This window comes from Pelophylax lessonae, assembly GCF_965119305.1.
Source record: "Pelophylax lessonae genome assembly, chromosome: 2".
In the NCBI taxonomy this organism is placed as follows: domain Eukaryota; kingdom Metazoa; phylum Chordata; class Amphibia; order Anura; family Ranidae; genus Pelophylax; species Pelophylax lessonae.
In genome coordinates, this window is record NC_138769.1 from 564,849,808 (window position 1) to 564,876,026 (window position 26,219).

The following is a 26,219-nucleotide window of genomic DNA, read 5'->3' on the forward strand; positions in this document are numbered from 1 at the left end:
GCAGGCTCGCAGCGAATGATTTTGGCTGTGAACCTAAATGCGGTGGTCAATCACAGTAAACACGTGCCCAAATCTGGTTGTTTTTTTTTTTTTTTTTTTCTTTGATTTCACTTACCATTGAGAGATGAAATTAGGACAAAATCCAGCCAGTCTGAGTAAAAGCAGCACACATACACTTACCCTTAGATTGCCCTTCCGATCACTCCTGTCACCAAGCTAGTGCCATTAGTACAGTGACAGTGTACAGTATTATGACTGATCATTGTATTAGCGTCACTAGTGACGTCAGACAGTGTCAGCATTCCACCCATCAAGTATCAGCTCCAATCCCTGATTGCCCACCACACTACCACAATCACACTATAAGTCACGGATGACCGCCATTACTAGTATGTCTATTCAGTCTGTGTCCTGGTCACGTTCATAACTATACTAGTGCAGTGTCCCCAAAAATGCAGCATTGGCAAGATCAGCCCAGATCACTGCCAGCACTTGCTACATGTAGCAGAATACATTTTGGCCTAAATTTAAGAAGAAATTAGATTTTTATTATTACATGTTTTATAACAGGAAGTAGACCATTTAGTTTATTCAAAAATTTCTATCTTTTTGTTTACATAAAAAAATAAATAAAATAGTGGTGATCAAATGCCACCAAAAGAAAGCTCTGTGTGGTAAAAAACTAGATACATTTCATTTGTGTACAGTGTTGTATGATCAAGCAATTGCAAGTAGTGCAGTGCTGAATAGGAAAAAAAAATGTGGTGATGAAGGGGGTAAAACCTTCTGGAGGTCAAGTGGTTAAGAACTCTTTGTTAAAAAATATGTATGCTCTCACAGTTGTAAACAATAGGAGCTGGCAAATAAAAGTACCAAGCCACCACCTTCCCTCACATCTCAGTATAGTATGTGAACAAGCCACACTGTTTAGAGATCAGTAAGAGCAGGCAGCCCGCTATGTCTCGCTCTCTCTCCCAAATCAGTTTGCTTCCTCCCTACGCATTTCATCACTGTGACGTCATTTAGAACCACTTTAACAATTTCTTCTTTCCCAATGCTGTGAATTGATAGAAACTAATTTTAACAACTTTAACTTGATCATTTAAGCTTAGAGAAAACTGAAAGTTCATGCCCAGTCAAAAAGTATCTTTTTTGGATAAAGTAGGAAAGGTTTAGACCCCACGCCAGATCTGAACTACTATCCAGGGCTGTTAGAGAGTTAGCCTCACGTACTGTCCTGCTGACAGCGTATTATTGCTTTCAAGACAATCCAAAAGACAAATGATTGGCTTAACATTTACTTTTAAGCATTCCTGTCACTTGCTCAGACAGCTATTTTATGGAATAATATGATCTATCAAAATACCCCAGCTAGTAAGCTTTTGCTTTTCTGAAAAATCTATGGACTAAATTTTCCTCCTACAAAATAGCTGCATCTATTGCACACTTTGAATATGGCTTCCTCTACTGAAGAAGCATATCTTGCACCACTTTCATGAATTGAAAATTAGGAAATGTATTTATACAAGGTGACTTGGCATAATGGTCTTATCCTACAACCTCATAGACACTCTCACTTTGCTCCCACCCATTGTACATGTACCTTTCATGTCATCTGCTGGTTTATAGAAACGCATTTTTTACCAGAACCCTTACAATTTGTGTACAGCTGGCTGGAAACACAAAAGAATTATACATTATAAAAGAGAACCCAAAATAACACAGGGTTAGGCAAAGAAGCAGAGTAAGTGCTGGACAATCTCAACCACAAATAGGGTCTCTACTACTCAGTGTGTCTGGCCAAAACACTACTCACATTCCGCTGGCAAATTTTGCTGAGAGCTTTGCAGATTGCGAGATCTATTATAAGAGTAGCCTAAAATAAAGAACTCCAGTCTGGGTAAAACATTTTCCACAGAATCTAATGTCAAATTAACTAAATATAACATGTTCATTTGTTTCTGGTTCTAGGAAGGATGTAAATGAGTTAATCTGTTAAACCAGACAACTAGAACTATTTCCCTACTTCAAAGTAGATCAAAACCCTAACCTGACGAGGTTTAGTCAGCTCAAATACAAATACTCTATCAAATGGCACTTTTCCACTGCAAGTACCAGCTCGGCTCCACTCGGCCCTGCATGGCTCGGTTTGGTTTTCCACTGCATGGTACAGTGTTGGAACAGTTCGGTACAGTTTGCTTTTCCACTAAAGTAGTAAGTGGGTGGGATAACAACAATTCTTTGGCTAGTAGTGACAAACAGTCAAGGCTGCATGCAAAGGATTGTGGGATATGGTACCGGTACGGCCCTCTTGGAACCACAACCGAGGTGGTACTGTTTAAGCGAGCCGTACTGTTCGGTTCCATGTGGTAGAAAAGCGCTGCCGTACCGTACCAACACCGTACCATGTGGTACAATGCAGTGGAAAAGCGCAAAAGCGAGCCGAACCGTTTGGTTCCATGCAGTGGAAAGCGCAAAAGCGAGCCGAACCGTTTGGTTCCATGCAGTGGAAAAGCGCCAAAACTTATTCTTATTCCTTCTTAGTTCCCACAGCTTTCTTCAGCCACTTCCTGTCATGTGCTTGCTCCAGTGGCTGTACTATATCTTTTCTGTAATCGTGGCTTCCTGATGGCGATTACAGGGTACCATGCCTGCATAATGTGTCAGCAAGGCCACAAGTATTGTTCACCAAGAGCTGGTGTGACAACAGAGCAATTATTTATCAAAAGCTGCATCTTTAAAATAACTAAACTCAAGTTTGAAAACGACCCTTGTCTGTTCCCACCGGACATATGCTTATATGCAGCAGCTGGGTTTTACCACCAATGTGTGTCCATGGGGAACAGATTTTCTGTGCTGAGAATGTGCTCAATGGTCACTCTCAAGACAGTAACTAAGAGGTAACAAAAAGCTTCCGATACATAACTGCAAATCAGAAATTTCCAATCATGTGACCACTGTAATAACCGGTCACAAGATCAGAAGAGCCCGCCTCCTGGCATTTTGATCTTTTTGGAGGGTTGGAAGGCAGTGGCCTGTCTGAATAAATTGAATAACAATTGGAAACTCTGGTTAGCTGTGACAACCTAAGAGCCTAAAATATGAAACACAAGTCTTTGTATTGTTTATGCTATACTGTACTGTTTTGTGATTGCTGGGGTTGCATTCCTGATGCACTGTATGTGGGAAAAATTCACCACCCGCTGGTACATCTGGATGCACTACTCTACTTTTGAGGAATAGACTTAAACATTAAGCCCTAATTTTTATGTGTTAACAGAAGAACCCGTTTCCACAGCATACTATTCTTTTTCTTCTCTTCTCGCCCCTCTATTTTTTCTACAAATGCTATAATTTATTCATCACCATGTGTCACTTGACGTTGTTCTGAATAATTACACCTGTGACTGTCCTAAGGATACTGACATTGCCTACTTTGCTATTAACTCTGGATAGTTCACTGTAGACATCCCGATTTCCATGACAGCGATAGTCAATGTGAAATGTACATTTATGTGGGTGTTGACGTTGATTGACAACATCTGTCTTGATACTATTCAGGTCAATTTGTATTTACAATCCTTATGTGCATTTGAACTTATCTTGATTTATTACTTTTGTAACCTTTTCTTAACTTGTTGATAAAAAAAAAAAAAAAAAAAAAAAATCTACGCAGCACCAAGCAATCCAAATTTCAGAGGGACTTAGGAGACTGGGAAACTGGGGAAATCTTTGATCTCACCTCTAGGAGAAGTAGGTCACGTAGAAGAGGTAGTACACAAAGAAACAGATCTTGGAACGATTCGACCTTCTCGGGGAGTGATGATGATGAGAGGTCGGTGACTTTTTTAGGACAAGACACTCAGGGAGATTCCGACAATCCCCCTGCGGCCATGAAAGGTATCCTAAAGAAGACAACCAAAAAGGCAGGGGGAAGAGGAAGAGAAGAGGCAAGGGGAGGAGAAAGAGTGGAGACGGGGGAACGGAGAACACGATCCGGGAAGCGGAGATAAGTCAACAAAATAACACGCTGGTCCCCGTTGAAACGTTATTAAATTCAAATTTGAGTTTAAATTCAACCCCTGCCCCCGCTCTAGCTCCCCCCTTGGACTCAAAGGACCAAAAAGTGATCAACCTGTCTGACTTCCCTGTGGATCAGAGACACATTGATTTATTGGAGAAGGGACTCTCCTTCTCACCAGTGAACAATATGGATCACTTTGAGGTATACAAAGACCTCTGTCTCTTCTTAAGAAAAATTTACTACAGACTACTTCACGCTACTGATATGACTGCTGATGGTGACCAACAGGGGCTACAATCGAATGACCAGGAGGCCATAGAAATTCTTACCTCATTACTTGATGAAAATGAATCCAGTGATGACAAACCCCTAGATATTTCCCCCGACCTTAGAAAGGCTAACATTCGCATACGGTCTACTACAATGCCCAAGTTTAGAAACAACAAGTGGCTAAATGTCTTTGCCACCCTTGTTGAAGAAGACCTCAAAAAGATCTGTTGGGAATGGTCGTCACCTGACAACCTAACTTGTGACGAGAGAACTGCCCTAAAAGAGCTTAAAGAGGCCAAGGGGCTAGTGATTAAAAAGAGTGACAAGGGCAGAAATGTGGTCCTGCTTTGAGGCTTCCTATGAAATGGAAGCAAATAGACTTCTCTCAGACCAATCCACCTATAATAAACTTAAGGAGACCCCCTTTCCTAAAGTCCAGGCTAAACTGAATGAAAAACTTAAATTTGCTAGAGAAGCATGCCTTATCACGAATAAGGAGCTAAAATTCCTGAAGGTGACTGACTACAATACCCCCACTTTCTATATAATTCCCAAAATACATAAGAACTTACGGGACCCCCCTGGGAGACCCATAGTCTCAGCAGTAGGGGGTCCTTTGGAGAAAGTTGGGAAATTTCTTGACTCTCTCCAAAGAGCTAGTCTGTGACTTACCCTCGTATGTCAGGGACACGGGTGACGTTTTGAATAAAACCCGGGACTTACACTTTGAAGGGGAAGTGATTTTGGTAGGAATAGACGTGGAATCCCTGTAAACCTCCATCCCCAACGCCTGGGGCATACTAGCCACCTATCACTTCCTTGAGAAAAAGTTCCCCATGTGTGCAGCACAAAATGAATTCCTTGTGGACATTTTGGATTTTGCACTGTCCCACAATTTCTTTCAGTTTGCGGGCAAATACTATCAACAAATCAGAGGCACAGCTATGGGGGCACCTTGGGCCCCCTCCTATGCCTGCCTGCATCTGGGACTGTGGGAGGAAGAGACAGTGTACACCTCGTCTATGTACCAGAGCCATGCACTCACATGGCTTAGGTACATAGACGATGTGTTACTGGTCTGGAATGGCACAATAAATCAGCTCCAAGAGTTTATGACCGAACTCAATAATAATCCCCGGAATATCCACCTTACCTACACTTGGAACAAGGAATGTATTTCATTTCTTGACCTAAAAATGAATCTGGAGAATGGGATATTAGTCACTTCCACCTTTAGGAAACAAACGGCTGCGAATACTCTTCTTAGAGCTGACAGCCTACACCCCACCGCTCTGAAGAGGGGCATCCCGGTTGGTCAGTTCATAAGACTGAAACGCAATTGCACCAAATACAGTGAATACGTTAAAGAGGCCAAAAAACTTTACCAACGCTTTAGAGAACGGGGATATTCCCACCGCACCCTTCACAGAGCCAAAAGACAAGCTGGCCAAAGAACACGTGACCAACTTCTTACACCTAACCCCAAGATTAATGACCAAACAATGACACCACCGAGACTAATTACCAAATTTGGTACCCAATGGGGTGAAGTACGTAGTATCCTAGAACGACATTGGCACGTGTTACAAAACACTGAAAGATTGAAGAATATCGTGGGCCCAAGACCACTCTTGGTGGCCAGGAGAGCCAAGAACCTGAGTGACCATTTGGTGCACTCAGAATTCACTAAAACTCAATCTCATGGAAACTGGCTGTCAGACCTACCCAAATTTAAGGGTATGTATCCATGTGGACACTGCCACATATGCAAATATGTGGAAAAAAGCTCAGTCTTCGACTCAACTGGCAAGAAAAAATTCAGGATAACCTCCTTTATTAATTGTAGTACATCAAAACTCCTATACCAGATTACATGCCCATGTGGCAAACACTACATAGGCAAAACAAAAAGGACTGAGAATCAGGATAGGGGAACATCTAAAAAGCATAAGGCTGAAGGAGGACACCCCACTTGCACAGCATTTCAACGAATATCACGGAGGTAACCCCAGGGGCCTGAGAGTCAAGGGGTTCTGGGCCCTCAACATTTCACCCCGTAGGGGGGACTTTGACAAAGCACTCCTTCGGGAGGAGAAAGCCTGGATTTTCCGGCTTTCCACACTCACACCGTATGGGCTTAACAAGGAACTAAGCCTTAAGGTCTTCCTGGACCCCTAACCATAGCCTCTACCCTCTATATCCTCATTATCAGGTTACGGGACCTGCAGTAGCTATGGTTAAATCTCCTTTACTTCAGGAGTCGATTGCCCCCTGTCCCCTTTAAACAGGGGCTGTGTTCAAAATCCCATCATCATTATCATTTATATATTTTCAGCTATCTTGAGTATACACATTATAGGACTGTATACCCCCTACCCAACTATTAGCACGGTATAGGCCATATGGCAGTATTTAGAATACCACTTTCTGCCATGATGACCATGCTCTGCATTAGAGTTGTACCCCAGCTTATGCCAATTTAAAGTGGGAATATGTATCTACCTTAGTGTTTATTTATCTACTTAATTTATACACTAAATGGTTATTTATTAACTTCGTTATTGCTAAGCAGGAGTAAAAGTTACATAGACCCTGGCATTGTGATATGCGAGATGGACTTGCCCCCCCTGCACTGGATTTTTATTACCCTTTACCGCCAGGCCTTTTATATGGTCAGATTTGACCGACATCGGGAACAAATACCAGATTGTACCGTTGTGGTAATGTGGTGGAAGTACCACATTAATACCACCAGATGGCCTCAGTCCAAACATTCCCGGGAACATCTAATTGCTGATTGCTGTAACCACGGTTACAGCCTATAAAAACGAACCCCCGGAGAACGTGATGACGTCCTGAGGAAGCGTGCGTAAGCACGCGAAACACGTCGACATCACACGTTGACGCCCCGCCCATCCTTCATCCCCGCAGGAGATCACACTTGACTGGCTGAACACACTCACCACGATCCGGAAGCAGTACCGGGATTGCACCTGGATACGGAATCGAGTCTGCCCCTGCAGCTTCCTTGACGGTGAAGGCTACAACGCTATTGGCAGCAACAAGTCTCTCGGACAGCCGAATAACCCATCATCTGCTTCTGTTACCCCTGACTGTGACCTAAGTGCGGAGTACGGTACCTCCATCCCTGAAATCACGGATGAGAACGGGTGATATCTGGTAAGACCTACACCTTTCATTATACATATCCAACTTTGGATCACCAGTTAAGTATGGTCGCTACACCCCATCCCCGATACCCCTAGCAACTCCAGCCAATGGTCTGACCGGGACTTCTCCTATGCAGACTTAATACTTATGAGCTGTCCCAGTACTGCCACGTTTTGGAATAGCCAGCCAGCAAGTATGCATCTCTGGCGATCAGCCACCATTTGGGACTAATTTATAGTCCTCTTTCCACCTACACGGGAGATCTCTTTTTGGAGACAATCATTCACTCATACTGCTGTTTAAGCAAATCGGCTGGTTAAGCCAGGATCCCCCCAACACATCTTACCATACATTGTTATTTGCTGTTGAAGCAAAACGGCTGGTTAAGCCACGATCCCTCCAGCACAAATTTACCGTGCACTGCCCCATGTGGCCAGGTTTCCTTGGAGGCTCACAGCCAGGAAATGAGACTTACATCATAGGAAGTTGGCCCGTGCTGTCTGTTACCACATGAGACAATGATGCCTTATTTTGCCCAATTTCTGTGATGCACTGACGACATTTCATGACACCATGTCATATTTAGCGATTTTTTCAGTTGCCACTGTATACTTCATGGGCATGCCTAGGTGCTTTTTCTCTTAGGGCTTACTATAGTCCCCTTCCTGGCCATTAGCACTTTTGTTCGGGCTCCCAGAGTGATTTCAAGGTCGTGTGTTCTCGACCAATCACACCAAGCCCGTCTACAACAGTGCCTTACTGGGACTGGGTGGGTGGGGACCTCAATGTGTTTTATTGCTGTCTGTACCACCCTGACCCTCTAGGGGTCCACGGAGTCAATCAGTTCACCTGATGAGCTTCCACACCTTTTTACTGATTAGAATTTACATGTATATATATTTTTTATGTGTGTGCATCTTCACCAATAAAGCTTTTTTGTCTGCACCGATATCCCTGTGAGCCCCACATTGCAACCATTCACGGAGGGAAACTCTTGTCCCTCCACCTCCAAACCTTTTTTGTCCATATTCAACATAAATACCTATAGGTTACAGTCTGATAGTTTGTAAATTATTGTCCAGCATGAAATGACCTTTTAAATTATTCCAAACATGATATTGGATGGATAATTCAACTAGGAGAGCTAATGGGTCCAGATTGCCTCCCGTACCTTCTAATATAGTGGTGTTTGGGCTTAAGTGCCGGTTCACATTAGTGCGATCACAGAGATCGCATGAAATTCGGAGCGCACTGCTCCTAAAATACATGCGATCTCTGTGCGGTGCAAATTCAGCCATACAGTTTGTATGGCTGAATTCACACAGCAATCGCACTCAAACACGCACATGGCCCTTTTTTGGTCCGCAGCAGAATCGGATTGCATGGTGGTTCACACTAGTGCAATCCGATTCTGTGCAAACTTTCAGATCGCACTGCGATAGCGATCTGATCTGGAGGTGTCGTTAACTTTGAATTGACACCCCCAGCGTATCGCAAATGGCAGTGTGAACTGCCTGTTGTGCGGATGCGATGCGGGAACACGCTGTATATTCGCAGCGTTCCCGCATCACATAAAATGTGAACCGGCACATAATGCTGCTAAATTAATGATACAGGCAAATATGTCCCAGATCCTGATTTTTCAGGATGAGATCAACAGAAATGGTAATCACTTCAGCTAAACTATTTATGATGGGGTTAGTGTCATGTCATCTGAGGAGACGTTTGTTTGCTTTTACGATCTAAGCCCTGAGCAAGACATTTTATTGTTTGTTTAAATGCCCCCGCAAACCATGCGTGGCAAAATTAAATGTTTTACAGCTTTACGATCGCCACAATCCTAAACCCTATTGCACAGAGCAGACCCAAACCGCCTTTTTTTGAAGTTCCCTGCTGTCACTGTCAACTCCTCCATGCGTGCATCATAAAAAACACACAGTGAGGCTCAGGCCCGCCCCTGCTCCCTCCTCCCAGGATTTAATTGACAGCAGCGGGGGTATAGGGCTCCTACTGCTGCCTCTGTGTCCTGTAAAAACAGGAAGAGAGTGCAACACTGCTGCAGATGAGCACTGGTTTTAGACCCGGTCCACACTAGCGCGACTTGTCAGGCGACTTGGTCCATTGACCGCTACAGGACCCGTTCTAATAGTAGCGACACAAGTCGTTCCGACTTAGAAAGAGGGTCCTGTACTACTTCGGGGCGACCTCGGAGCGACTTGCATAGACTTCCATTATGTGAAGCCCCTGCAAGTCGCTCCAAAGTCGTGGTGCATGGTATTGCACAATTTGCCCCCGAAGTAGTACAGAGTCGTGTCGCCTTAGTGTGAACCTACTCTAAAAGTGGAGACCGGTAAGTATTTAGGGGGGGGGGGGGGTAACTAGGGGGAGTTGATCACAAAAGTTTTTTTTAGAGAACAAATTAAAAAGGAGTTGTAAAGGCAGAAGGGTTTTTTTTTTTTTTCTTAAATGCATTCTATGCAATAGGCTAAAAAGCCTTCTGTGTGTAGCAGCCTCCCTCATACTTACCTGAGCCCATCTCTATCCAGCAATGTGTACGAGTCCCTTTGGCTGTCTGGGACTCTCTCTCTCCTGATTGTCTAACTGACTTTCACGAGAGAGCGACAAACGGCAGCTTGGTGTCTGAATGGACACATGGAGGGAGGGGCCAGGATTTGGGCTGCCATGTGCAAAACCACTGCACAGAGGAGGTAAGTATAACAGGTTTTTTATTAAAAAAAATTAAATAAATAAAACCACACAAGACTTTACAATCACTTTAAAACAACCTTATGCCCTTAGAACCACTTTAACCATATTGCAATCATAAGGGGGCTAACTAGCCCTTGTGATAGCATTGGCAGGTAAGAGGTCCTCTATTACACCTACAATGTCTCCCTTGCCCTCCACTGCAGCAAATCAAGCCTGGAGTGTGCTTGGTTAGCTGCATCCGTGGCTAAAGTAGTCAAGGAATGACAGCTGTTAAACCGGAAGTAACCTAATACATATCACTTCTGGGTTCATTAGTCACAAGGGGAATTGGGGAGTGAATGTTGCCCTTTAAAGGTCTACTATTATTTATCACAGAAGTCTGAGCCAGGTAATGGAAACTGGCCAGAGCAATATGCAATGACTAACTAGTTTGAATCCCCAATTTCAGAGTGCGAAAAAGAAAGAGGTCCAACCACTGAAAAGAATTGGGGCACATACAGTGGGTACGGAAAGTATTCAGACCCCCTTAAATTTTTCACTCTTTGTTATATTGCAGCCATTTGCTAAAATCATTTAAGTTCATTCTTCTTCCTCATGAATGTACACATAGCACCCCATACTGACAGAAAAACACAGAATTGTTGACATTGTTGCAGATTTATTAAAAAAGAAAAACTGAAATATCACATGGTCCTAAGTATTCAGACCCTTTGCTGTGACACTCATATTTAACTCAGGTGCTTTCCATTTCTTCTGATCATCCTTGAGATGGTTCTACACCTTCATTTGAGTCCAGCTGTGTTTGATTATACTGATTGGACTTGATTAGGAAAGCCACACACCTGTCTATACAAGACCTTCCAGATCACAATGCATGTCAGCGCAAATGAGAATCATGAGGTCAAAGGAACTGCCTGAAGAGCTCAGAGACAAAATTGTGGCAAGGCACAGATCTGGCCAAGGTTCCAAAAAGATTTCTGCTGCACTTAAGGTTCCTAAGAGCACAGTGGCCTCCATAATCCTCAAATGGAAGACGTTTGGGATGACCAGAACCCTTCCTAGAGCTGGCCGTCCGGCCAGACTGAGCTATCGGGTGAGAAGAGCCTTGGTGAGAGAGGTAAAGAAGAACCCAAAGATCACTGTGGCTGAGCTCCAGAGATGCAGTCAGGAGATGGGAGAAAGTTGTAAAAAGTCAACCATCACTGCAGCCCTCCACCAGTCGGGGCTTTATGGCAGAGTGGCCCGACGGAAGACTCTCCTCAGTGTAAGACACATGAAAGCCCGCATGGAGTTTGCTAAAAAAAACACCTGAAGGACTCCAAGATGGTGAGAAATAAGATTGTCTGGTCTGATGAGACCAAAATAGAACTTTTTGGCCTTAATTCTAAGCGGTATGTGTGGAGAAAACCAGGCACTGCTCATCACCTGTCCAATACAGTCCCAACAGTGAAGCATGGTGGTGGCAGCATCATGCTGTGGGGGTGTTTTTCAGCTGCAGGGACAGGACGACTGGTTGCAATCGAGGGAAAGATGAATGCGGCCAAGTACAGGGATATCCTGGACAAAAACCTTCTCCAGAGTTCTCTGGACCTCAGACTGGGCCGAAGGTTTACCTTCCAACAAGACAATGACCCTAAGCACACAGCTAAAATAACGAAGGAGTGGCTTCACAACAACTCCGTGACTGTTCTTGAATGGCCCAGCCAGAGCCCTGACTTAAACCCAATTGAGCATCTCTGGAGAGACCTAAAAATGGCTGTCCACCAACGTTTACCATCCAACCTGACAGAACTGGAGAGGATCTGCAAGGAGGAATGGCAGAGGATCCCCAAATCCAGGTGTGAAAGACTTGTTGCATCTTTCCCAAAAAGACTCCTGGCTGTATTAGATCAAAAGGGGGCTTCTACTAAATACTGAGCAAAGGGTCTGAATACTTAGGGCCATGTGATATTTCAGTTTTTCTTTTTTAATAAATCTGCAACAATGTCAACAATTCTGTGTTTTTCTGTCAGTATGGGGTGCTATGTGTACATTCATGAGGAAGAAGAATGAACTTAAATGATTTTAGCAAATGGCTGCAATATAACAAAAAGTGAAAAATTTAAGGGGGTCTGAATACTTTCCGTACCCACTGTATTTATCCAGTACAGGAAATGAGCTAATAAATGTTTTTTGCCCCATTCACACAACAGATGTACAAGTACTTTCACTAGGCAAATCACTATGCATTTTTTTTTTTTTATAAATACTCCCCCTAAGAATGAATCGCATGTCAACAATTCATTTATTACAAAAACGACTTCAATGATAAAAAATGTCTCTTATCCTATTGTGCTAGCAAATAGAGAACTGCCAATTATCTGCAATAAACAGAGGAGTTACTGAAATCCAATTCTGTAAACTCCACTACTCAATCTAAAGTCACATGAAAACCAATTGGCACAATCCATATTTGATGAGCCCCACAGGCAGAAGCAGTCAGTATCGGTTCACATTGCAGAACACAGGGCAAACAAACAGCTGCATACAATACCCAATAACACACAAGCCTCAAAGCAAACAAGCCACAATAGGGCTTCTACAATGTAAACATTTTGTTTTACATTAAAATTTAGCATGCTTCGCAATTAAATACATATATTCAATACTTATATGGTTTTACTGACACTTCTAAAGAAGCAGTATGACATTTACACAGCCTTACTGCTACATTTACAAAAAAAATACACATATTTCACATTACCTGCCAAAGCCAGGTGACACGCCTTTGATCCAATCACAGCGTTTTTTTCTGCAGCTTTTGGATCCTTTTACACTGATGCACTTTTGATGCATTCCCATTGACTTATAACAGAAGGTGGCTTTTTGGCATGCTTTAAAAAAACTGCACCAAAGATGCAGCATGCAAGACTTTTTAAAATGTAGCACACCTGCAGTGTGTGAACAGTTACATACGATTTAACAGGGAATTATTTTTCATGCACTTCTGTTGCCCTGAAAAAGTGCAGAAAGGGGTCTTAAAGCAGAGCTTCACCCAAAAGGGGGAAGTTTCACTTTACCACTTCCAGCTCACTGGACGTCATATGACGTCTTGGACTTTGAGTGGGGATATCTAAATGATGCCTGCAGCTGCAGGGGGTTCCGAGTAATTTTCTATCGAAAAAAAAAAAAATTATGATTTTTGCATGTAGGAGAGTAGTGCCAGAAATGGCCCGGTATGGAAGTGGTTAAGGCCTCCTCCCCCGCACCTCTTTAAAAAAAAAAAAAAAAAAAAATGGCACAATTTCAAATCAGGTACCCATTCCCACTTCAGTTCGGATCACCTAGGCACAGTGCTGGATACTGGGACAGGCAAGTGTCTGTTTATTAAACATCAGCAGCTACAGTTTTATAGCTGCGGACTTAAAGCGGAGTTCTGGCCTCAAAATCGATTTTGGGCCATCCACTTGCTGAGTGTCACCTGAAAAACAAATGGTTAATTACGATTTTTTTTTGTTTACTTACCTTGTTATTGAAGAAAATATACTCCCCTTTCTTCCACCTCCTCCCTCTGCGGCCGCGGCCCGCGCCGTCACTTCCTCCTTGCATTGATTCCTGTGAGCTGAACGTCATCGCTCCCAGGAATCAATGCGCCGGCACCGGCCCCACTCGTTACTTCCGATGCAAGCACGTCATTTTCTGCTAAACAGCTTCTGGGCATGCCCAGAGGGTGTGGAGGGATGACGCGCCCGCACCAGAAGTGACGAGCGGGGCCGGTGCAGGCGCATTCTGGGAGAAGAGGACACAGAAGAGGACGCCCTGGCTTCAGCTGCCCACATCCGAGATGGCAGCGCTGGAGAAGAAATTTTCAAGGTAAGTATTTCTTCTAAAAGTTTTAAGTGCAACCCGGGACAGTTCAGAGGCTATCCATTGTGGAATGTACTAGCCCTGACTGTCCCGGGGGCATTCTTATCTAAATTTCACCCCCGAGGGCGGAACTCCACTTTAATACTTTTTTTTTTACAAATATGACTGCAGCTCCTTGTTAAAGGATAAATTCACCTTTCGAAGAAAAAAAATAATAAAAATACACATTTTTTGCAGGTTAAAAAAAAAAGTATTTATCATTTTGTTGTTGCAGGAGCCTATAAAGCATTGCACCAGCGATAGGCAGATCGCTGATGCCATGCAGGACTCCTGCAGACCTGTCAGTGTATCTGCTTGCTCGTACCTCATACAAGCAGGCCAATATACCGGTCACCCTTTCATAACATGTTACACCCTGCATATAGTGAACTTCTCCTTTAAGCAGTGAAGATTATGTCAGACACTGCCAGCTTCACACTTCATGAGCTGTAGAAAAATGCAGGTCGTGTTGTAGAGCAACACCGCGGTGTCCTTTCTCCCTTCTAAATAGGGGTCATGGAGTGTCTGAGGAGGACGCCGAAAGCTAGATGTCAAAGGCCCTCTGAGGTTATTGTCCAAGCTAATGCTTATATGCACACTCTGGGGGCATTTATCATTTCTGTCATGGACAAGCCAATGATAAATAGCTGCCAAGTTAAATGTATTATAAACTGGTAGCTTCATTCGCAAATTTTTGCTCAGCTGCCATAAAGTATGACAGACTAAAACATGTTCCTGGCAATTGTTTTGGTTGTGAAAATCTGTTACATCTTCAGTAAATCTGTCGCAGACCTGTGCAAAACGGTCATACTTTGCTGCCCAAGTTTATAGGTGCAGGGGGTCATACTGTATACACATAAAAAATGTCACATAGACTTTGCCAACTGACAGCCAGCTTGATTTGCATCTAAATTTGTTACCAATCTCCTCAGTAAGTGTACCTGTCAGTGTCTCTAAGCCAGCCTTTTTCAACCAGGGTGCCGTGGCACCCTGGTGTGCCTCCTGGGTTCTTCAGGGGTGGCTTGGCAAAATGGAAACAAATTGCCACAGGTTTTTACTTTGTAGAATTACAACTCTGGGCATTGTGCTGGTCAGGCCACTGGCACCCTGATAACCCTGGGCACTAATTTCCAAAAAACAACAATATCTCTCCTGCGCTCAAGTGGTATGCGGGAAGGTGAATCTTCTAGGCGGTTTTATGACACAAAAGAAGTGGTCTTGCTGCCCCCCTCAGGACCAAGGGTATCCAAAAGGCACTACAAGAAAACAACAAGAGAAGGGCGCACGACCTTGTGCATTACCACTTAAAAGTTTATGAAAATCAAAGAAGGGTAGCGTACAATATACTCACAAATGTAGCATATGAACAAGCATATAGGAAATGGGCACCGCTCGCTTCCAGGACACTTCTCTACTGCTGGATAGCGTGATGGCGTCCTCAAAACCTGATGTGGCTTACACGTTTCGAGGGAGGACCCTCTTCCTCAGAGCCAAAATCGCCACTCCGTCATCTGTCATTTTTGATGTTTTTTTTTTTAACGAGTAATGGCGGAGATCTGCGATTTTTTTCCGGGACTACGACATTGCGGCGGACAGATCGGACCCTTGACTGATATTTTTGACACTTTTGGGGTTACCAGTGACATTACTGCAGTAATCAGTGCTATACATATGCACTGTTACTGTAAAAATGACACTGGCAGTGAAGGGGTTAACTGTATTGGAGAGGGAGGGGTTAAGTGTGTCCTAGGGGCGTGCTTCTAACTGTGATTGGCTGTGGCTACTGGTGTAAGAACAGAGATCAACGGTCCTACATAGTAGAACCGTCTGATCTCCATTGTTACACAGGGAAGAATGACAGGCGGCTTTGTTTACATTAGTCGCCTGCCTTTCTTCCGGTGTCACGGACGATCGCGAGTGTCCGGCGGACATCGGGTCCGCCGGGCACATGCGCGGAGGGGTTCGTGACCGCGTGGGAGCCCGCCTCTGGCGGCGCGCGCTCGCTCCCCAGAAGCCTCACAGACTAGCGATGTAGACCTACGTCGCTTTGCCTGTGAGGGGCTGACCGCCGCAGTAAATAGTCGTGCGGCGGTCGGCAAGTGGTTAATGATGCTACGACTATAGCTCTCGCTGAAATGCGTCAGCTTTTTAGTTTTATTGTCACTTCTTTGTAACCAGCCACCAATAAATTGTTATATGGAGTCGGACTACAGTTTTTCCAGCTCAATCCATCCATTTGTATGTTTGGACAAATCTATTTTTTTCACTGTCAATAGTTGATTCCTCAATGTGGACTTTAACCCCTCCCCCTTCTCCCAGCAGCCCTAGAACTAGGTCTTAAAGTGGAACTTTAGTCAGAAAGTTAGGTCCTACTAGATGACTTCAGGCCCGCTCCTTTTGCAGGTATAGCTATGTAAAAACATTAAAATGAAGTGCCTATACTGTTTAAAATCCAGAAATACACTGTCTCACCCTGACTGCACATGATCAGCTGCTCTCCATTTTTAGGCCTAAAATTGAATTTAAACCAAGGAAGCTAAAACTGCTTAATCTGCAACTGCCATGATGATCAACTACACATGTGATCAGTTATGACACCAGCCCATTTGATGGTTTGACAGTTGGTTGAGGACAAGCGAATGTGACAGTTAGCAATCCTGCAATTCCAGGAATGTAACAGTTTTTCTAAACCATTAAATCCATGATTTAGTTCTGCTTTATGATTTACTGTTGTTCAGGGGCTCTGTACTTCAGCAAAATGGCATCCAGCAAGAAAAAACAGGAGCAAGGCCAGTGGCAATTTACAGCACGCATTCATCTTGGTAGCATAATTATTAATGTGGAATGTATGTTCCTTGATAAAGAACATTATTTTTTATTAAAGTGGAACTTTAGTCAGAAAATGAAGTCCTGTTAGAGTACTTCAGGTTGGCCCATTTTGCAGGTAGAGCCATGTAAAACATTAAAAATAAGTACCTACACTGTTCAAAATCCAGTAATACACTGTCTCACCCTGACTGCACATGCTCAGTTGCTCTCCATTATTAGGCACTGCTGAGATTGTAGATGCCGATCTGCTGACAGACTTAAAGCAGAATTAAACCCTCCTATCCTTTACAGCCAAGAAAGCTGCTTATGTTTTATCTGCAACTGCCATGATCAGTTATGACACCAGCCATTTGACAGTTTGAGAGCTTGGTTGAGACCACAAGTAAATGTGACAGTTTTGAACTGTTAAATTGATGGGTTTAGTTCTGCTCTATGATTTACTGCTGTTCAGGGGCTCTGGGCTTCAGAAAAATGGCAGCCTCCGTCAGAAGAAACAAGAGCAATGCTGGAGCCAATTTACAGCACACACATTTTAATAGCATAATTATTCATGTCGAATGTATGTTCCTTGCTAAAGAAGATTTTTTTTTTTTTATTAAGTTTTTATGGTTAAAAATCCACTTTAAGAGTTTAAAAAAAACAGGTACATTTCCAGCACATGCTGGGAATGTTGTCACATTTGCTGGTGCCAACCAAACTGTAAGCCATCAAATGTCTGGTGCCATAACTGATCACAAGTGCAGCACCATGGCAACTGCCGATCAAACAGAGACTAAGGTGGCAACTACTCTGGCTGAAAATGATAGGAGGGTTAAGTTAGGAACTAAATCCATTGATTTAACCACAACTCATCCACGTGCCCGATCCCCAAGGAAGCCGACACTGCACCCTGCTAATAACAGGCAGAGACATTTCTCCATCCGCAGCTTCACAGATCGGTAAATGTCTCAGTGCCTGTGATTAACGGAGTGCAGTGTCGTCTTCCTCGGGGGTTCAGGTATGTGGAAACTCAAACACACCTGAGACCATCTCTATTAAGAACCACTGCACCCTGTGATAATGTCATCCCACCTGGAAGTGATGCCTCCTTGAAGAATTAGCAGCCTACACCTATAGTAAGGGTGTTATTCAACTTTGATCAAAGCTGCACAGTTAGTTTTTATCTACAGGTGTCCCTTACCTGCATTGGCAGATTTTTGGTAAAGGTGAACTAACCCTTTAGGATCTACAAGAACAATTACTTCTCGTCAGAATTTGTAATGAGTTTGGATAGCATGGAGAGGATATAAGGTCTGCAGGCATCGACCACAAGGTTTGCTCTTGGATACAGAACTGGCTAAGGGGGCGTGTCCAAAGGGTGGCAATAAATAATGTATACTCAGACTGGACTGGACTGGAAAGTGGGGTCCCCCAAGGCTCAGTCCTGGGACAAATCTTGTTCAATTTATTTATAAATAGCATTGAGGACGGAATCAGTAGCTCAATATCAGTTTTTGCAGATGACACAAAATTGAGCAGGGCAGTAACTTCACATCGTGAGGCAGGAATTCTACAGAGCGACCTGGAAAAAAAAAATTGCAGAGTGGGCAACTACATTGCAAATGAGGTTAATGTGAAGTGTAAGGTTTTGCATTTGGGGACAAAAAAACATAAAAGCACAATACACCTTAGAGGGGAACCTCTGGGGGAATCAAAAATGGAGAAAGATCTGGGAGTCTTAGTAGAAAATAGACTTAAAGTGGAGTTCCACCCAAAAGTGGAACTTCCGCTTTAAATAGTCCTAACCCCCTAACATGCCACATTTGGCATGTCATTTTTTTGGGGGCAGGGGGAGGGTACCTAGTTTTGACAGGTACCCGCTCCCACTTCCGCTCGGAGCGCCACGGCGCCCTGAGCGCAAGTTCTCCTCTCTCCCTCCCTCCAATCTTCTGGGACATGTCAGAGGTCCCAGAAGATTGCCGGCCAATCACGACGCATAGCGCAACTCGCGCATGCGCAGTGCGTACCCAGCTGTGAAGCCGCAAACTGTCACAGCCGGGTGCCCATATCAGTGATGCCGGCGCCTGCAGAGCAGAGAGGGAGAAGACGGCGCATCGCTGGACCGTGGGACAGGTGAGTGTGCGGTTAGGCTTGAACTCCGCTTTAACAATAGCATACAATGTCAAGCTGCAGCTGCCAAAGCCGGCAGAATATTAGCATGCACAAGGAAGGGGATGTTTTCCATAGATAAAACAATAATCCTGCCACAATATAAAACTCTGGTCCGACCACATCTGGAGTATTCTGTCCAGTTCTGGTCGCCAGTCCCTAGAAGGGATGTGATGGAGCTGGAGAGAGTCCAGAGTAGGGTAACTAAACTGATTAGGGGATTGGAGGACCTAAATTATGAAGAGCGCTTACAAGCGCTTGATTTATTCTCCCTGGAGAAGAGACGCCTGAGAGAGGACATGATAGCAATTTATAAATACCTCAATGGTGATCTCAGCATAGAATAAAAGCTATTCAGTTGCAAAGAATGTATGAAGACACGAGGACATACAATGCGATTAGAGGAGAAGTGATTTAACCTCAGACTACGCAGGGGGTTCTTTACAGTAAGGGCTACAAGACTGTGGAATTCTCTACCACAAATGGTAGTAACTGCAGGGAGTATGGCTACTTTTATAAGACTCTTGGGCGTACATCTCAAGGATAAAAACATTCGGGGGTATAGGAAATGAATATGTCCATGCACGCCGACACAGGTTGAACTGGATGGACTATTGTCTTTATTCAACCTCACCTATGTAGGATATAGACCCCCTGTCAGGTTTTGTATTGCTGTCTGTGTCCCCTCTCTATTCCTCCTGTTTACCATTATCAAAAGGGAAAGTAAAAGAAAATGCCAAATGTTGGGTGGTCCACAGAACAGGAATACTTCCAATGGGGACAACCAGAGATTCTCTCACTTTGGAGGGATTTCCTCTCACTTCCTGTTTTGGCTACAGGACAGGAAGTGAAAGGAAATCTCAGGGGGACACAGATGGCAAAAACCAAAATACTGCCAGCCTTACTGTATGTTTTGCTTATAGTCCTGCTTGAATATTAGAACTGTAGCAGTGTGACTGCTCCTCCTGGAGTCTCTATAGACAAGCAGTAATGTAGTGACCTGTGCCCCCTTCTCCTCCTCATACTATTACATAGGCTTTCCCTCTGGAGCATCCCAGACACTGCCCACACCTCCTCCTCATGTCCTAGCTGGCGCCCTCACAGCCGTAGGTAAGTGCCAGGCCTCGGGGAGGCAGCCTGGGTGCACCACCCCAATGAGGTGCTCAATATTCGTCTCACACATACTGCTCTACACAGAAGCCGACGTATATCCTTACCCGGCCCTCCGAAGGAAGAGTGGGGGGACCGCTCTCAGCAACGGCTTACCGGTCACAGCTGTCCTCTCTCCCCTAACTGTCTCCGTTCTGCTAACTGCTGCCAAACAGGCAACACACAACTCAACATCACTTCCGGGAGCGACGTGAGCCGAGCGTCAGCGTGACGTGACGTCAGAAATCCCGGATCCCGACCTCTGCACTGTGATTGGATTCTGCTCTGCTCCCAGCTGCAGTTCTACAGCTGTGACACTAGAGGGGGGGCTTCTTCGCTCACTTCTGACCAATGAGATGGAGAACTGCTTGTTTTATGTGTCATCCTTCACATACTGATTATTATCTCCCATTCCATGGGGGCCAGTGTACCCCACATTCATATGAAACAAATCAAACCCTCCAGAAGTACCAAATTCTAATGTATGTCAAGTCAGGACCCCCAAATGCTTTTTTTTTTATAGACTACCAGCTTATGTCTGATATAGAGGAGTACAGTATATAAATGGGGTATTATGCTAATGAAAAGTGTTGTATAAGCTTTTTATGAATAAAGTTGGACTCCAGGCATGATTTTTATTGCATACTTGCAGTGCTGGTGCAAGGATTTTTGACACCCTAGGCCAGGGGTGTCAAACTCAATGTCATCATGGGCGGCATCAGCGTTATTGTTGCCCTCAAAGGGCCAGTTGTATCTTTAAAACTAGATATTCAGAGAGAGCACCCCCCCCCCCTCCTTACATCAGATGTGAAGAGCACTCCACCATCAGAAGTCAAGAATCCCCCACCCTCCCTGTCACAACAGTGCACCCCCTTACCTTGTGCTGTTCCTGCAAAGCAAATGATGAGCATAAAGTTCAGGGTCTAGAGGAGGGCTGGAGTCAGCTGTCAGAGTCTGCTGAATGCTGAGGCCAGGGAAGATGGAGACGAGGGGGTGCTGAGGCTGCACAGAGAGACACAGGATCTGTAGGAGGACTTCTGTCCTCCTCTCTTTTGCCGGCTGCTGAGAGGGGGCATCAGAGACGAGGCTCTTCCTGGCTGCATGGAGAAGTGCAGGATATGGAGGAGTTCTGTCTTCCTCTTTCCTGTCGACTGCTGAGACAAGGTGGGGGCAGAGACAAACAGGAAGGGGCAGGGATGTTTCGGGGTTGCCGAGTTGCAGAAGAGGTGCGAGGGCCTTATATAATGGCCTGGTGGGCTGGATTGGGCCCGCAGACCTTGTGTTTGACATATGTGCCCTAGGCCAGTGGTTCTCAACTCCGGTCCTCAGGACCCACCAACAGGCCAGGTTTGCAAGATAACTAAATTACATCACAGGTGATCTCATTTGCTGCTCAGTGATTGCAGTATTCTAGTCTGCATCCCCCAAGGTAATACTTAAAATCTGGCCTGTTAGTGGGTCCCGAGGACCGGAATTGAGAACCACTGCCCTAGGCAAAACCGCATTTTGCCACCCCTTGGCACCTTGGCCCCCTTGGCTCCGTCCCAACTCCACCCCCTTTGCCCTACCCATGTATACGGTGGAGGTGGGGGGGTGCAGTCAGCAACGATTAAATCAGCAGTCAGCATCCCTTATTAGAGACCCCCTTTAGTTCAGAGTCACCTTATATTAGCACCAATGGCGACTATGGTGTAAATGAGCTCCCTGTAGCAACCGCCACTGATCAGCACCCCTCCTTACAGATTACAGACCCCCATTAGATTAAAGTCTCCTTATATCAGTGCCCCCCTCCCCATAGAGACCTCCGTAAGAGAGCCCAAAACCCCTTTACCTTGCTGGAGCTGCTGCAAAGATGTGTGTGTGTGGAGCTGGAGTTAGGGGGTGAAGTTGAACAGGAGGCAGCTCTAAAATCGAATACTTTCTTGCACCTTCAAAAGTGTCACTGGTTGCTAGGACACCAGTGGTCCTAACAAATAGAAATAACCATAAACCCCTTAAAAAGAATATATTTTCTGAAAGCAGAGACTCTGGGAAAAAAATGGCGGTAGTTGCATTTTTTTTAAGTAGAACGATATTTGCATAGTTATTTATCAAAGGCATATTTTCAGGAAAAGATACACTAAAATGAATTTTAGTGCAAACAAACACAATATTATACCCAACTGTTTTGTAAAATATAAAGCATGGGGTGCATCTAGGAAACATATACCAAACATGTCAAGTCTTACAGTGGTTGTAAAGTCCGGAAGGTTTTTTATCCTAATGCATTCTATTCATTAAGATAAAAAAACCTTCTGTGTGCAGCAGTCCCCCCTCAGCCCCCCTACTACTTACCTAAGCCAAACCTTGATCCAGCAATGTTGCATGAGATTCTCAGTTGCTGGGGACTCTCCGTCCTCAAACAGCAGCGGGAGCCAATCCAAGTCAGTGAGCCAATGAGGAGAGGGAGGGGGCGGGGCTGAGCCACACCTCTGTGTCTAAATTGACACACAGAGCATCCTCTTGGCTCGTGTGCCCCCTTGTAAGCTGCTTGCTATGGGGCACTCAGCAGGAGGGAGAGGACAGAAGTGCCAGCGAGGGACCTGAGAAGAGGAAGATCTGGGCTGCTCTGTGCAAAACTACTGATTGTAAAGGTAATTTGTTTTCAAATAACAAACATGTCTATACTTACTGTACCTGCTCTGTGCAATAGTATTGCACAGAGCGGCCGCGAACCTCTGTCCAGTGCCCTCATGGGAAGCTGCTCCTGAGCCCAGCTGCTGCGACACAGACAGCGGGACTCGGCCCTGCCCCCTGGTCCCTCATCAAAAAAGGACATCAATTTTATTTAGGTACAGCATCGCACGAACGCGCAATTGTCCGTTTAAGTAACGCAGTGGCGAATCGCAAAATATGGCCTGGTTATTAAAGTGGGCAAATCCTTCCGGTCCAGAAGTGGTTAAAGTCCTTTGATAAAAAAATAAAAACCCCACAAAAGTCCCACGATGTACACACATTGTCAGTCACATTATCCCGTAATCAACATCAATTACAATGAATCATGTATACCAACCCACTAAAAGAAAAAAGTCCCGCTGACCACCAGCACAATCTGCTCCCATCACCCACTCACGCTCTCCTAGGCTCGGCCACTAAAAAGCAATGGGGTGGTGTATCCTAGGTTACGTAATTGCTAAAATATAGCCATGTGGTCATACTTGGTCATTAAAGTTAGAGCTAGCCCAGCTCGTTTGTTTAAATAGCTGGGGAAATAAGCAGGCCTGATGGTGTCGCTGGTTGCTAAGGACAAGGCAATTGCTGGGTGCTTCCCTAACAACCATTAACAAGAAGGTAGCTGTCAAATATAGTAGCAGTAAAAATATGAAGTTTGACTCCTAAGGGGGGGGGGGGGCAGGAGGTTGGGGATAACATTGGCAGTTGTAAGTATTTTCATTTTTTTTCGTTGTGAGAACAGAAGCCAGTGGAGGGATTGGCAAAGAAATATGGAGGATGGACACACTAAATGGTTGGTAGGGTGTATAAGTCTGGCAACAGTTTTGATGATAGACTGAAGGGGGGGGGGGGGTGGACAGCCTGTGTAAAAATCAGATTCTTTGCATTAGAGTTGTATCATATTCACTGTTCAGGTCATTGCATAATGCTTCTGTTTGCTTTTAAATTAACTACTGTGCTACATAAGATATGTTCACCTTTTGCTTGTTGCCATGGTAGGTTTATGTAAAAATATCTAAGGAATTCTAGGATAAACACAGGATTGCACCTACCTAGCTACCATTGTATGCAAAAAGCATAATGCAAATACTTCCCACTGAATATAGTAGATTAGTAGATATGACAAGGGAGAAAGACAAGTAATTATGGAGGCATCCTTAGTTCTGCTGCTCAGCTCTGGGCTTTATTGTCAATAAGGTTATCAAATTAATTGAAATATTCTTTTTTTCACAACTTACCACATTCAAGGATGCCAAATGCTATTCCCAGTGCTAATTTGAATATATTTATTATAACTGATTCTGATTATAGCACCCTCTAGTGTGCTACTAGAATAGTGTAGGCAAATTGATTTGACTTATGGTAAAGTGAGTCTGAATCTAGCTCAGGTTATTTGAGGTAAGGCTGGATGGCTCTATAGTGCATGTCTCTGGTACCTCCCCCTGGGTATATAGCCTTGGAGAAGCTTCTGAAAGTTAGTGGGCAGAGGACAGGAGGTCAAAATCTGCATACCTGAGGGAATCTGACCAATCCCCAAGCAGAGGGCCTGGCAGGGTGGCTGGGTCAGCCCTTAAATATGGGAGAGCCAGGCTAGCAAGAGAGTCGAGTGCAGTGGCGGCTGGTACTCAAAATTTTTTTTGGGGGGCGCAAACAGAAAAATGTAATAGGCATTGCTTTGCTGAAAAAAACGCGGCAAAAAATTGCATGACTTTGAGGTCACAAAAGTGTGAAAGGGGCCTTCAGTAATTATTATTATTATTATTAAGGATTTCTATAGCGCCAGCAGTTTACGCAGCGCTTTACAATATTTAAGGCAGACAGTACATATACAATATAATAAAATACAAGAGGATTAAGAGGGCCCTGCTCAGAAGAGCTTACAATCTAATGGGGTGGGGCAGGTGTTACAAGAGGCTGTAAGAGTAGGGAATGAGCTGATGGCAGGTTAGTTGGCGGTGTGATAGGCTTCCCTGAAGAGATGAGTTTTCAGGGATTGCCTAAAAGCAGCTAGAGTAGGAGATAGCCGTACAGGTTGAGGTAGAGCGTTCCAGAGGATGGGAGAGGCCCTGGAGAAATCCTGGAGACGAGCATGAGAGGAGGAGACAAGGGAGCTTGAGAGTAGGAGGTCTTGAGAGGAGCCGAGAGGACGGTTTGGGTGATATTTGGAGACAAGGTTGGTGATGTAGCTGGGGGCAGAGTTGTGAATGGCTTTGTATGTTGTGGTTAGTATTTTGAATTTAATTCACTGGGCAATTGGGAGCCAGTGTAGGGATTGGCAGAGAGGGGAGGCAGACGCTGAGCGGTTGGTGGTGGATAAGCCTGGCAGCAGCATTCATGATAGACTGAAGAGGGGATAGCCTATGAAGTGGTAGGCCTATGAGAAGGGAGTTGCAATAGTCGAGGCGAGAAATAACAAGGAAGTGAATGAGTAGCTTGGTGGTTTCAGTTGTTAAAAAGGGGCGAATTTTAGAGATGTTGCGGAGGTGAAGTCTACAAGCTTTTGACAATCAAAGTATAGTGTTCCCCCTTCAATGCAGAGTGACCACAGCGTGCCCCCTTCAATGCAGAGTGACCACAGCATGCCCCCCTTCAATGCAGAGTGACCACAGCGTGCCCCCATCAATGCAGAGTGACCACAGCGTGCCCCCCTTCAATGCAGAGTGACCACAGCGTGCCCCCATCAATGCAGAGTGACCACAGCATGCCCCCCTTCAATGCAGAGTGACCACAGCGTGCCCCCATCAATGCAGAGTGACCACAGCATGCCCCCATCAATGCAGAGTGACCACAGCGTGCCCCCTTCAATGCAGAGAGACAACAGCGTGCCCCCTTCAATGCAGAGTTACCACAGCGTGCCCCCATCAATGCAGAGTGACCACAGCGTGCCCCCATCAATGCAGAGTGACCACAGTGTGCCCCCTTCAATGCAGAGTGACCACATCGTGCCCTCATCAATGCAGAGTGACCACAGCATACCCCCTTCAATGCAGAGTGACCACAGCGTGCCCCCATCAATGCAGAGTGACCACAGCGTGCCCCCTTCAATGCAGAGTGACCACAGCGTGCCCCCTTCAATGCAGAATGACCACATCGTGCAGAGAGACCAGTGCACTTACTTGATGCAGCGGCAGCTTCTCCTCAGTCCTCGGCGTCTCCCGAGTCCTCCGAGTCCTCCTTAGCCAATGGCAAAGGTTCACCTTTAGGCCAATCAGGAAACGGGTCTCCGACCCACTTCTTGATTGGCCAGGAGGAGGGGCCATGTGACAATAGCGACTATTCATTCGCTATTGTCACACAATGGGTGGGATCTGGGTGCGCTGCT

At 44.9% G+C, this 26,219-nt stretch overlaps 1 protein-coding gene across 2 annotated transcripts in view; it reads right to left on the reverse strand.

Annotated features, from left to right (window-relative positions):
• The window catches only part of DNAJC14 (DnaJ heat shock protein family (Hsp40) member C14), a 72,159-nt gene extending 51,771 nt beyond the window's left edge, over positions 1-20,388 (reverse strand). Inside the window, exon 1 of one of the 2 annotated variants that reach the window (XM_082245273.1) lies at positions 20,303-20,388. The gene's annotated coding sequence lies outside the window, so the exon portion shown is untranslated. Of the gene's footprint in view, positions 1-20,253 lie in introns of both variants that reach the window. The other variant, XM_082245272.1, reaches the window with a different exon arrangement.
• Positions 20,389-26,219: the final 5,831 nt, after the last annotated feature.